Here is a 12,744-nt window from a genome sequence, read left to right as displayed (position 1 = left end):
CCTGAGGCTTTGGAAAACATCTTGCATCACCCCAGTCCTAAAGGTATCACATCCTGGTGAGCTGAATTACTTCAGGTCTGTCGCCCTGACGTCACGTGATGTAGACCATGGAACGGCTGTTGCTTCACCACCTGAGGCCACAGTTCTGCCATGCCCTCGACCCTCTGCAGTTCGCATACCAGGAGAAGGTGGGAGCAGAGGATTCCATCATCTACATGCTACACCGATCCCTCTCCCACTTGGACAGAGGCAGTGGTGCTGTATAATTATGTTTCTGGACTTCTCTAGCGCCTTCAACACCATCCAACCTCTGCTCCTTAGGGACAAGCTGACAGAGATGGGAGTAGATTCATACCTGGTGGCATGAATCATGAACTATCTTACAGACAGACCTCAGTATGTGCGTCTCGGAAACTGCAGGTCTGACATTGTGGTCAGCAGCACAGGAGTGCCGCAGGAGACTGTGCTTTCTCCGGTCCTGTTCAGCCTATATACATCGGACTTCCAATACAACTCGGAGTCCTGCCACGTGCAAAAGTTTGCTGACAACACTGCTATCATGGGCTGCATCAGGAGTGAACAGGAGGAGGAGTATAGGAACCTAATTAAGGACTTTGTTAAATGGTGCAACTCAAACCACCTACAACTGAACACCAGCAAAACCAAGGAGCTGGTGGTGGATTTTAGGAGGCCCAGGCCCATCACAGATCCCGTGATTATCAGAGGTGACTGTATGCAGATGGTGCAGACCTATAAATACCTGGGAGTGCAGCTGGATGATAAACTGGACTGGACTGCCAATACTGATGCTCTGTGCAAGAGGGGACAGAGCCGACTATACTTCCTTAGAAGGCTGGCGTCCTTCAACATCTGCAATAAAATGCTGCAGATGCTCTATCAGACGGTTGTGGTGAGCGCCCTTTTCTACGCGGTGGTGTGCTGGGGAGGCAGCATAAAGAAGAGGGATGCCTCACGCCCGGACAAACTGGTGAAGAAGGCAGGCTCTATTGTAGGCACGGAGCTGGACAGTTTGACATCTGTGACGGGGCGACGAGTGCTGAGCAGGCTCCTGTCAATCATGGAGAATCCACTGCATCCACTGAACAGTATCATCTCCAGACAGAGGAGCAGCTTCAGCGACAGACTGCTGTCACTGTCCTGCTCCACTGACAGACTGAGGAGATCGTTCCTCTCCCACACTATGCGACCACCTGGGGGGTTAGATAGATAGATAGATAGATAGATAGATAGATAGATAGATAGATAGATAGATAGATAGATAGATAGATAGATAGATAGATAGATAGATAGATAGATAGATAGATAGATACTTTATTAATCCCAATGGGAAATTCACATAAACATTCATAAACAGTAACATTATACAATGTTATTGACTGTTATGTCAGAGGGGGACACTTTTACATTTTTTTTGTGCTCTGGGTGGTTCCATTAGGCACCCACTGTTGGGACTGGGGGGTGAGAAGTTAAAAGGCTATCTGTACTTATTAATGGTATTTCCTGACCTGCAAGGGAATCACTGCTTTGAAGTTTGGCCTTAGAAGAATGTCTGTATTTACCTGGCTTGGAAATATTGGGGCGGCACGGTGGCGCAGTGGGTAGCGCTGCTGCCTCGCAGTTGGGAGACCTGGGGACCTGGGTTCGCTTCCCGGGTCCTCCCTGCGTGGAGTTTGCATGTTCTCCCCGTGTCTGCGTGGGTTTCCTCCGGGCGCTCTGGTTTCCTCCCACAGTCCAAAGACATGCAGGTTAGGTGGATTGGCAATTCTAAATTGGCCCTAGTGTGTGCTTGGTGTTTGTGTGTGTGTCCTGCGGTGGGTTGGCACCCTGCCTGGGATTGGTTCCTGCCTTGTGCCCTGTGTTGGCTGGGATTGGCTCCAGCAGTTCCCTGTGACCCTGTGTTCGGATTCAGCGGGTTGGAAAATGGATGGATGGATGGATGGAAATATTGGTTTCTACTCAGCATGTCTGTACTTATTAATGGTATTTGCTGTCTTGCCAGGGAGTCACTGCTTTGAAGTCTGGCCTTGGTAGAATGTCTGTATTTACCTGGCTTGGAAATATTGGTTCCTAATCAGCATATCTGTACTTATTAATGTTTGGTAACCATACATTTTGTTAACTTGTGTTTTTATTAATTGTTAAACCCAGGCAATTTAGATGTGCCATTGATTAAACTGTTTGTCCAGGACTGACAACAGAGGGGTGAAGTAAATATAAACTGCTGGCCAGCAGAAGGCAGGAGGGAGAACCCACAGGAAACGCTGCCAAGACACTCGGACAGGGCACAGGGGGCTCGCAGGCAGACAAGGGTACCTGGCTGACACGACGTGAGGCACAAGGACGGCAACATTTACTTCCAGGGAGGAAGAGACAGCTCCACCAGGAGACACCAGTTATGGGTCCAGCGAAAGAGGGAAGCCGCATGAGAGGACCAAGCGAAGCTGACAGACGAGGAATGAGGTGTGCCTAAGACACAGCCACACAAGGAGCCCAGAGTGGAAAAAAAAGGAACAACGAAGAGACGCTGACAGGGAGTCAACAATTTGACACCACTTCTGCCGGGGAACAGAGTGCATCCATGAGCAATTAAGTGTTGGGGTGACACAGTGCCCAAACTGGACTCTGCACCACTAAAGGTTGTATCCTACAATTCTTGTTTTTACGGACTTTTAGAGTGTGGACTTTGTATTTTCCTTTTACAAAAAAGGAAATTAATTCCTGATATGTTTAGATTCTGTTATGCTCGTTTATCTTTTTAATGTACCTTATAGTGTCTTGTACAATAGAACTTACTGTTGCCTTTTTCTGAAATTACTGTTGTGTCTTTCATTGTGTGTTTACTCACCGCCCAATTTAAAGAAACCTGTGTGCTATTATTGGTAAATTTCAGGAGTTCCCAGTCTCTTCATAAAACTGGGTGGCGTAGTCGGATATTTTAATGGTGTCTAAGTTAGATTACCTATAAGTGTGACCAGACACCTGTGACAGTTATACCTGCCTTCCACTGTCCACCTTGCATTTTTTAACTGGCACTGTGTTTTTATCACTCTTTAATTAATATTGTTTTTATCAGTATGCTGCTGCTGGAGTATGTGAATTTCCCCTTGGGGATTAATAAAATATCTATCTATCTATCTATCTATCTATCTATCTATCTATCTATCTATCTATCTATCTATCTATCTATCTATCTATCTATCTGTCTGTCTGTCTGTCTGTCTGTCTGTCTGTCTGTCTGTCTATCTATCTATCTATCTATCTATCTATCTATCTATCTATCTATCTATCTATCTATCTGTCTAGACAGCTAATTCACTACAGAAACAGGAGAAAGCACCGATTCAAATCATTCACACCTTTGTCTACTTGCCACTTTCAACGCCCAACAACAACGTCTTTGCACTGCAAAACCCAGGGGTTCTGGATTACGCCACGGATAAGCACGGTGAGACTGTTTCTTGTTGTTTGGAAGAGGGGGCAAGCCATCATTTTCATCTATGTAATTTCCGTAGGACAATTTTTCTAGCTGACCAAGGTTCACAAACATTATCCATTTTCCATTAAATCTTCTGGACTTTTATTTGGGTTTCATGCTTTCTGTGTGTCTTATTGAGTTTGTGTTCAGTGTGGGGTCAAGGGAGGGTTTATATTGTATATTAACTTTGTGCTGCACTTTTTCTTTTTATAATTACTTTCCGCCAGACACTTTTGAGGTTCAATGTTATGTCGGGATTGGTTGGGGTATGATATATATATTGTTTGGAGTTTGTTCATTTCTTTTTTTATCAATATATGCTCACTTTATTATTTTACATACTGTTTGTTTTTTGGCTTATTTTTGATCGTCGATTGGGGGATGTTTATTTGGAAGAAGTATTGCTTTTTGGGTCTAATGTCCTCAACTTGCCAGGCCATGGGTCTTGGTGGTGTAGCTGCCAGTTTTTGAGAGTGAGTCAGCCGTTACATTATGACAAAAGTTAATTAATTTGTGCAAAGTTTTCATCATTGTAGTTACAAATGTGCCATAGGACACTGTTTTGTTTTTTGTGTACAAAATTTATCTCTGACAGATTCACTCTTGCTTTCCTGTTCTAAACTGATTTCTCTCAGGTCTTTTATGCAATTTTCCCCCCACTTCTTCCTTTGCACATCCCATAACAAAGTAAATCCAACATCAGTCTGTCAAACAAATATACTAGATTCTGCAAAACAATACACAATTGCATGAACGAAGAGGTTATATGTAATACTGTAAGCACTGTAATTGGGCATGTGACAAAGAACAGTGAAATATGCTTCCAAATGAAGCCAATGCATCCTCATTGGTGAGGCCTGACAGCAAACAGCCGTGGGGAGTGGATCGAGAAAATGTCAAAGACACTTTACTACTGTGTGAAATTCCAAATGAGGAGGGTTAATGAGTTTTTCCCTTTGTTGCCTGAGGAGTCTTAGTTTCTATGATGAGCGATTTAAGTGATAGTTATTATTTCTCCTTGAATTAAATATGTAGTCCATTTTAATCATCTAACCTGAAACTTTATCATATGAAAAGGAAATCCCCCCCGTCAAGAAAGAGTTATATGCTTTATGTAATTAATATCCTGGCAAAGAGTGAAGGGACCACTTTTTGATTTACATGATTCTTCTACACATAATGATGTCAACTAATACAACACATAAATAACACAACATATATATATTTTGTGACTACCAGGGGTGCCACCGCATCCCTAACCCCAGATACAACTGCACAGACATAAGTCCCAGGTTCAAAGAAAATATTTATTCACACAAATACCTAACAAAAGGCTTTGAAAGTTACATAAACACAAATCTTCTTCTCCTTCTCTCATTGTCCTCTCATTCCACTCCTCTTGGTGGTCTTTGTCTGTCCCATTGTCTTCTCTTATTTTTCCAATGTACTGATTTCCCAGCTGGCTAAGTATCTCAGCTCCATGCCAAACAGGATACCAACACAGTCTGTATAGTGGAGACATCTTCTGTCAACCTTTTCCAGAGAGCATGAAATGCTGTGGTTTTCATTCTTCCCAGCTTTCTGGTCAGGTAATAGGGAAGTAACCATTCTTCACAGGCTGTTGCCAATCACTATATATATATATATATATATATATATATATATATATATATATATATATATATATATATATATATATATATATATATTGTCACACACATGCGACTGGGGGGCAGCTAAAGAGCCTGAATAATGGTAGTTCTAAGCCAGACCAGGGGGTGGCGAGGTGCACTGACTGTCTCTCTCAATCCTCTGCAGACCATTCACAGGAAGTCACGTCCGTTTTCTGGTGCAGATGATGGCGTCATTTCCGGTTCCGGGGCTCATGACAATGTCACTTCCGTTCCAGATGTCATCACTTTCGCTTCTGGTCCCGATGACGTCACTTTCTGTCTCGGCCTTTAAAGCCGCCATCTTTCCAGACTTAAATCAGTTCTGTTTTGGACTTGAACCTGAACACAACTCCTCTTAAACAAAGGCATAATATACAGGTGGCTGCCCCAAACCTTTTGATGTCTTCTGTCTATTCTAGTGACTATATATACATATATATACTGTATATATATATATATATATATATATATATATATATATATATATATATATATATATATATATATATGGTCATATGAAAAAGTTTGTGAACCCCTCTTAATTCTTTAGATTTTTGTTTGTCTTTGGCTGAGCTTTCAAAGTAGCAACTTCCTTTTAATATATGACATGCCTTATGGAAACAGTAGTATTTATCAGTAGTGACATTAAGTTTATTGGATTAACAGAAAACATGCAATATGCATCATAACAAAATTAGACAGGTGCATAAATTTGGGCACCCCAGCAGAGATATTACATCAAGAGCTTCCTTTTGCAAATATAACAGCCTCTAGATGCCTCCTATAGCCTTTGAGTGTCTGGATTCTGGATAGAGGTATTTTTGACCATTCTGCCATACAAAATCTCTCCAGTTCAGTTAAATTTGATGGCTGCAAGCATGGACAGCCTGCTTCAAATCATCCCATAGATTTTCGATAATATTCAAGTTAGGGGACTGTTCCGGCCATTCCAGAACATTGCACTTCTCCCTCTGCATGAATGCCTTTGTAGATTTCAAACTGTGTTTTGGGTCATTGTCTTGTTGGAATATCCAACCCCTGCGTAACTTCAACTTTCTGACTGATGCTTGAACATTATCCTGAAGAATTTGTTGTTATTGGGTAGAATTCATCCAACCCTTTACTTTAACAAGGGCCCCAGTCCCTGAACTAGCCCCACAGCCACACAGCCCCACAGCATGATGGAACCTCCACCAAATTTGACAGTAGGTAGCAGGTGTTTTTCTTGGAGTGCGGTGTTCTTCTTCTGTAATGCAAAGCGCTTTTTGTTATGACCAAATAACTCAATTTTTGTCTCATCAGTCCAAAGCACTTTGTTCCAAAATGAATCTGGCTTGTCTAAATGAGCATTTGCATACAACAAGCGACTCTTTTTGTGGCGTGAGTGCAGAAAGGGCTTCTTTCTCATCACCCTGCCATACAGATGTTCTTTGTGCAAATTGCTCTGAATTGTAGAACGATGTACAGATACACCATCTGCAGCAAGATGTTCTTGCAGGTCTTTGGAGGTGATCTGTGGGTTGTGTTGTAACCATTCTCACAATCCTGCGCATATGCCGCTTCTGTATTTTGCTTGGCCTGCCAGACCAGCTGGGTTTAACAGCAGCTGTGCCTGTGGCCTTCCATTTCCTGATTACATTCCTTAGAGTTGAAACTGACAGTTTAAACCACTGAGATAGCTTTTTGTGGCCTTCCCCTAAACCATGATACTGAACAATCTTTGTTTTCAGATCTTTTGAGAGTTGCTTTGAGGATCCCATGCTGTCACTCTTCAGAGGAGAGTCAAAGGGAAGCACAACTTGCAATTGACCACCTTAAATACCTTTTCTCATGATTGGACACATCTGTCTATGAAGTTCAAGGCTTAACAAGTTAATCCGACCAATTTGGTGTTGCAAGTAATCAGTATTGAGCAGTTACATGCATTCAAATCAGCAAAATTACAAGCGGACCCAAATTTTTGCACAGCCAGTTTTTCACATTTGATTTAATTTCATACAACTAAATACTGCTTCACTAAAAATCTTTGTTTGGAAAGCACACCAGTACTCAGATGTTTATAGGAAATGAAAGACATACCACTGTTGTCTTTTCTGAGAGGGGTTCCCAAACTTTTTCATATGACTGTATGTGTGTGTATATATATAGTGTATGTATGTATGTATGTATGGATGGATAGATAGATAGATAGATAGATAGATAGATAGATAGATAGATAGATAGATAGATAGATAGATAGATAGATAGATAGATAGATAGATAGATAGATAGATAGATAGATAGATAGATAGATACTTTCATTCTGAAGTTTGGAATAACACAGACATTTTGATGTTATGATAATAATTGATACTTTTTTGTCAAGGGACCATTAACTTAAAAAAATATAGCCAAGACATTGCTAATGTTATAATTGACTATTACTGCTTGAAGTGGCCAGTTTATAATTTATCATTCACAAATGACTGCAAAGCCCATTTTCAGCAGCCTTTAGTTTAGTGCACTAATTGTAAACACTCTTATATCTTAGTTTAAGACTAACTGATGATTTGAGAAACCTTTATAGTTGTGCTAGCACAGCTGAAAACTGTTACTGTTCAATAAAGCTTGTAAACTGTCTTTCCTTTGGCTGCAAGGTATTAGCATTCCGAAAGTTCATCTCTTTGCTCAAAAATGTCCAAAACAAAACAGCTTTGTCAACAAGGGAGTCTATGGTTGTATTACAAAATGAAGGTTATTTCATGTGACAAATTGCATAGAAATTGAAAATTTCACACAAAGGTGTCTACCACTGTCTTCAATGAAGAGGGTAAACTGGATCTAACCAAAATGGGAATAGTAACAGAAGGCCTGGATGCACAAATGCACGAGAAGATGAGTACATAAGAGCCAGTAGTTATCAAAACAAATGCCTTACAGGACCTCAATTGGCTGCTTACTTAAATAGTACATGGTGAATACCAGTGTCATCTGCAACATTGTGAAATGGCAACTCCGGGATGTTAGCTTAAGAGGTTAGAGCTTCAAATAAAAAGCCATGTATGAAACTGGCAAAAAAAAAAAAAAAAAAGGTTACAATGGGCAAACGTTTAGAATCATCTAGAAATCCATCATCCAGTGTTTTTTTCCCATGTTAAACTAAACCTTTCCCTGTTAAACTGTATGGAGTTTGGTTCCTGTCGTTTGGACCTACTCTAAATATTGTGCCACCAGCTCACCATTAGGGCTGTTTTCTGACAGTATATTAAGTTAAAATTAATATGTTAATATGACATAAAGATATTTTATCTTACATATTAGTAATTTTATTAATATTTTTAGATGGCTTCAACATAACCTTAAATATGTATTTTTTTATTACTTTTCTTTGTGCATTTTCTCAAATCAGGTGAACCTTTCCATAGCTAAAACTTTCGGACTTTAACTTATCTTTTGCAATCAGCACCAGGAATCAAATGCCTTACCTCAACTAGATGCCAACGGCAAACAAATCGATAGACTTTCTCCACACTTAGCATCACTCAGCATGCTTTTTGTCTTTCTGCCACTCTAATTAATTGTGTTTCTTGCAGGTTAATGACTTGCCATTTATAATGAAGGAAAAAGTTTGGGAAACAAGTTAGTAATTACAGACAATGCATCTTGAATTATCAATACAACTGAAACTTCAAAAAGGGCCACTTCACCAACTTGAGCCCACCAAGATTGTCTAATGAGCCTACTTCAGTAAAAGAAAAATCAAAATGCACTTGTGTTGTACTCACTACAATCCATTTTTGCTTGAGTGTATTTGCAATGGGCTTTCAAGCTTAGGGATACATTGCATTTGCAGCTCCTTTCAATGTTAGTTCCTCCATTAGCTTTGAACCTTTGAGAACCAGATTTTTGATTCATTGTGAACTATTTTATTTTGATAACATGGAAAGTACACAACCGGTAAGGGAGTCCATGCAACCATTAATGTTAAAGATGAAGGCTTAGTATCCTAATACCGTTTTACAAGTATTCATTTGGGACTGGGACTGCTGGCTTGAAAGGATAGCACAGGACCCCATAAGGCCTTATAAGAGAAAATACCCCAGTAATGACAACACAAGGTGAAATATCAGTCTGAAGAAAAGCACCACCAAGTTTTGGTATCCTAATTAAATGTGCCGGGTTTTCTCAAAGGACAACAGGCGTGGGCACCAGTACAAGGGCTAAAGAGGCAGAGGCATGACCTCGCTGGAAACATATTATGTGTCCCCCAATCACCAGAGGTGGCCCTGCCATTGATAGAAGTGCCTGACTATTGCGGAGTAGGAGGAAATCCCAGAAATTATACTTGCCTGCTGGCTTCTACAGTGCACATAGTACCAGAAGGTAACATATTGGAAAGTGCTATACCCCTGTTAGTTTAGGGGGTGGGCAACCACCGTCAAGTCCTGACCTCTGTAAAGCTGATGAAAGGCTAAGAGGTGCAGAGTCAACACAAATAAAACAGAGTTCTAGCTTTTTGTCGCCCAAGCATATAGAAGACCACCTCTGTCCCCAGAGGTCAAACCAAGGCATGACATAATTTATATAACTGCCTCTTGGCTGGAGGACCTTAGAGAGGATCTGGAAGTGAGTATGGGATAAACATTAGACTAATGAAAGGAGAGGAGAGGTGGCCAAGATTCTGAGAGGGAACCTTCTTGGAATAATTTCAGATGATTGAGCCATTTCTCCAACTAGACAGAGGCTCAGTGCCCATTGATGTAGGTCATGAAAAACTGCGGAGGTTTGTTTGATTCTCTGTTTAGATTGTATTTTATATTTCCCTTTGTTCATCCTCCCCTTGACTTGGTGCATTGACACAATTTTGACACTTTGGTCTCCTCTGCCTTATTTTATGATGACATCATACAAGAAAACCATAAATTCTTGTTCACACATTTAAGGGAGACAAAAAAGTGTTTATTCCTGTACTTCTCATGAATACCAACTTCAAGAACTCTGACAGACTGACTCCTTTTTTGTTTGTATGTAAAAGAAGCTAGCATTATATTACCCTGGTATATCTGTTTTCAAAAGATAAAATCAGTGAAATATAATCAATGCACTTGTACTGTGTTCAATGAAAAAAAAGACCTTTTCAAGACAGCCAGTGTTTCAATCTTTCAATGAAAAAATTAACAATAAAAAAGCAATGTGTTCTTTAAGGTGACCTTGGATTAATTATTTTAAAAAGGTCATCCTTGTAGATTATTCACGTGTACATATAATTAAAATTTTCTTTCTGTGCTCATAGCAACCTAACAGTTCAATGCCTCTTTTTGTTGCTTAACATTTCAAATAAAAAAAATAATAATTTCAGGTATAAACATTGTTTTTTTAGGTTGCCTTTTATAATACAATTATTATTCCAAAATACTACAATAATTATAGAAAACTCAAAAGTGCAGGGACTCTAATATGTTTTTCTTTTGTGCTCTCCCTTTGATTTCCTCTTTCCAACTCTCCAAAGGGTTTTGTGGTTTTGCCTTCATTTTGTCAGCTCATATTCAACTATTAAAATTCTAAAAATAATTCTGATCAGTTTCTGACTTCCTGTAAGCGTTGGTGGCCTCATGTTGGTCACATAGCATTGCATTTCTATAGCATTCCAGTAGATGCTGCTCTATACATCCCTATGCAGATGTGTGCATGAAACATAAATTGTTTTCAGTTTTTCCGATGTACAAAACTGTGCCAGGACACAAGACAAAAATGAGAACATGCTGTATCTAATAAATAAATAAATAAAGCATGTGGTGGTAAGGCCAATGTTTTATTCATTTCAAACTTCTACACAACATCTGGCTCCCATTCTTTAGTGATGAAATCGTTTGCCAAGGAATAGACAGTTTGTAGCTGGGCCACAAAGGAGATTTAATTGTGTGTATGTATGTCCAGTTGAGTGACTGGTAAATGTGAATAACAACACTGGTTGCGTTGATTCCTGTTTGTAAATTGGGGTCGGTGTCTTTAAACAGGTTTGCCCTGATGCAGAGGGGCTTGTGGGATTTGTAGTTTGTGGTTTGTATGCACTATAGCGATAAAACCAGAACAGAAGGACTTTTTGATTGTCCCATTTTCCAATCAACTTCATCATCAGCAGCTCTTAAACATTTCATTAATTGGGCATTCATAGCGGAGAAGGATGGTGCTCAGCCACCAGATTTAAGGACGGCGGTGGGTTTATTTTCCTCCCAATCCAGATCACCGATACCCTTTAAGAAGAGGAGCGCCTCCGAAGACTATTCTTCTGAACCACTTCCATCACCTACAGTAAGGACTTTTTCCAGGACTGTATATAGTGTCATGTGGGGATTTGTTTGTGGTGTTTTGTTTTAGTATTTTTGTCATTATTTTGCTTTACCATGTTTGTAAGTAGTTATTCTAGTAAATAAGGAATATTTAATATTTGTGTGTTGGGTGTATTTAATCCGTATGGGCATTTTTAATATTCAGGTGGCAGGGTGGAAATACGGTGGGGCTTAGGTGTTGGCCTGATTCCATCCGTCCCTCATTTTAAAAGCATAGCGGCTTCTTTGCTACGTAAATCTGGTGGCAACTTCCATGCATGCTAGAAGTTGTGGGGTGTGCTACAAGTTTAAATCTATCCCACAAATATCTATTACTCAATTTCTATGTTAGATAATTCCCATCCTTTATGTTCAATGTTGGTAATACACATGATGGCTCAATGTTGCTTCATTAGGCTGAGCTTGATTGAGCTAATGGGTCACCAAGTCCAGTAGGAGCTCCATCATCCTTATTTTGGAAGACCTTCTGTTAATGAGTGTCCGTTTTGTGCCGTCACCATCTTGTGTTATTCCAATAGTTTGGGCAAATAGTTGCATATGAACACTGCAGTCTCTGGCGAATGCTAATTATTTGCTGGAGTTCCATCTACAAAACGCACATTATCTATTGTTTCTCACTTGCTGAAAACAATCATTGGATCACATTTAAATGAATATATAATTTAATGGCAGATACACAATATAGAATACATTGAAGAAAACATATAATAAAACTACATAAATACATTCAACACACCCCCTCACCTCTATTAAAGATTAAATAAAGCACACAAGTGAATACATTACATCAAGCATGGCACACAGTATAATACATACATATCGTTATGTTATAAATATTTTTATGTGTTTATCTCAATCATTTTGAATGATCTACCACATTTTCTTCTTTTTTTTGAGGTTCTTACTTCATTGCTGATGTTTATTTTTCACTTTTCTAGTTGTATGTACTTTAATAGTTATTTCACGCTTTGTGTCTTTTTAACCACCATTTTGATTTCTTAGCAGTTGTTGCCATTTTGGACACCCATTTTTAGAACAGCAGCCCACGTTTCTAGGGGCGTGTCCTCAGAGTTCACGACCCGAGGGTAATCAATAAAACTGGTTAAAAGGTCGGCTAAAACTTAATTTCCACATCTGATTTGTGGAATCAAAACTCTTTTCCCAAATATCCTTTTGCTGAAAACTTATTTAGTTTTCGCATTCTGGTTCTGACCTTTTTGCTAACAAATTTTTGACCACAAATTTT

Source organism: Erpetoichthys calabaricus, chromosome 3 (assembly GCF_900747795.2).
Source record: "Erpetoichthys calabaricus chromosome 3, fErpCal1.3, whole genome shotgun sequence".
NCBI classification, from domain to species: Eukaryota; Metazoa; Chordata; class Cladistia; order Polypteriformes; family Polypteridae; genus Erpetoichthys; species Erpetoichthys calabaricus.
This window is presented reverse-complemented; position numbering follows the sequence as displayed.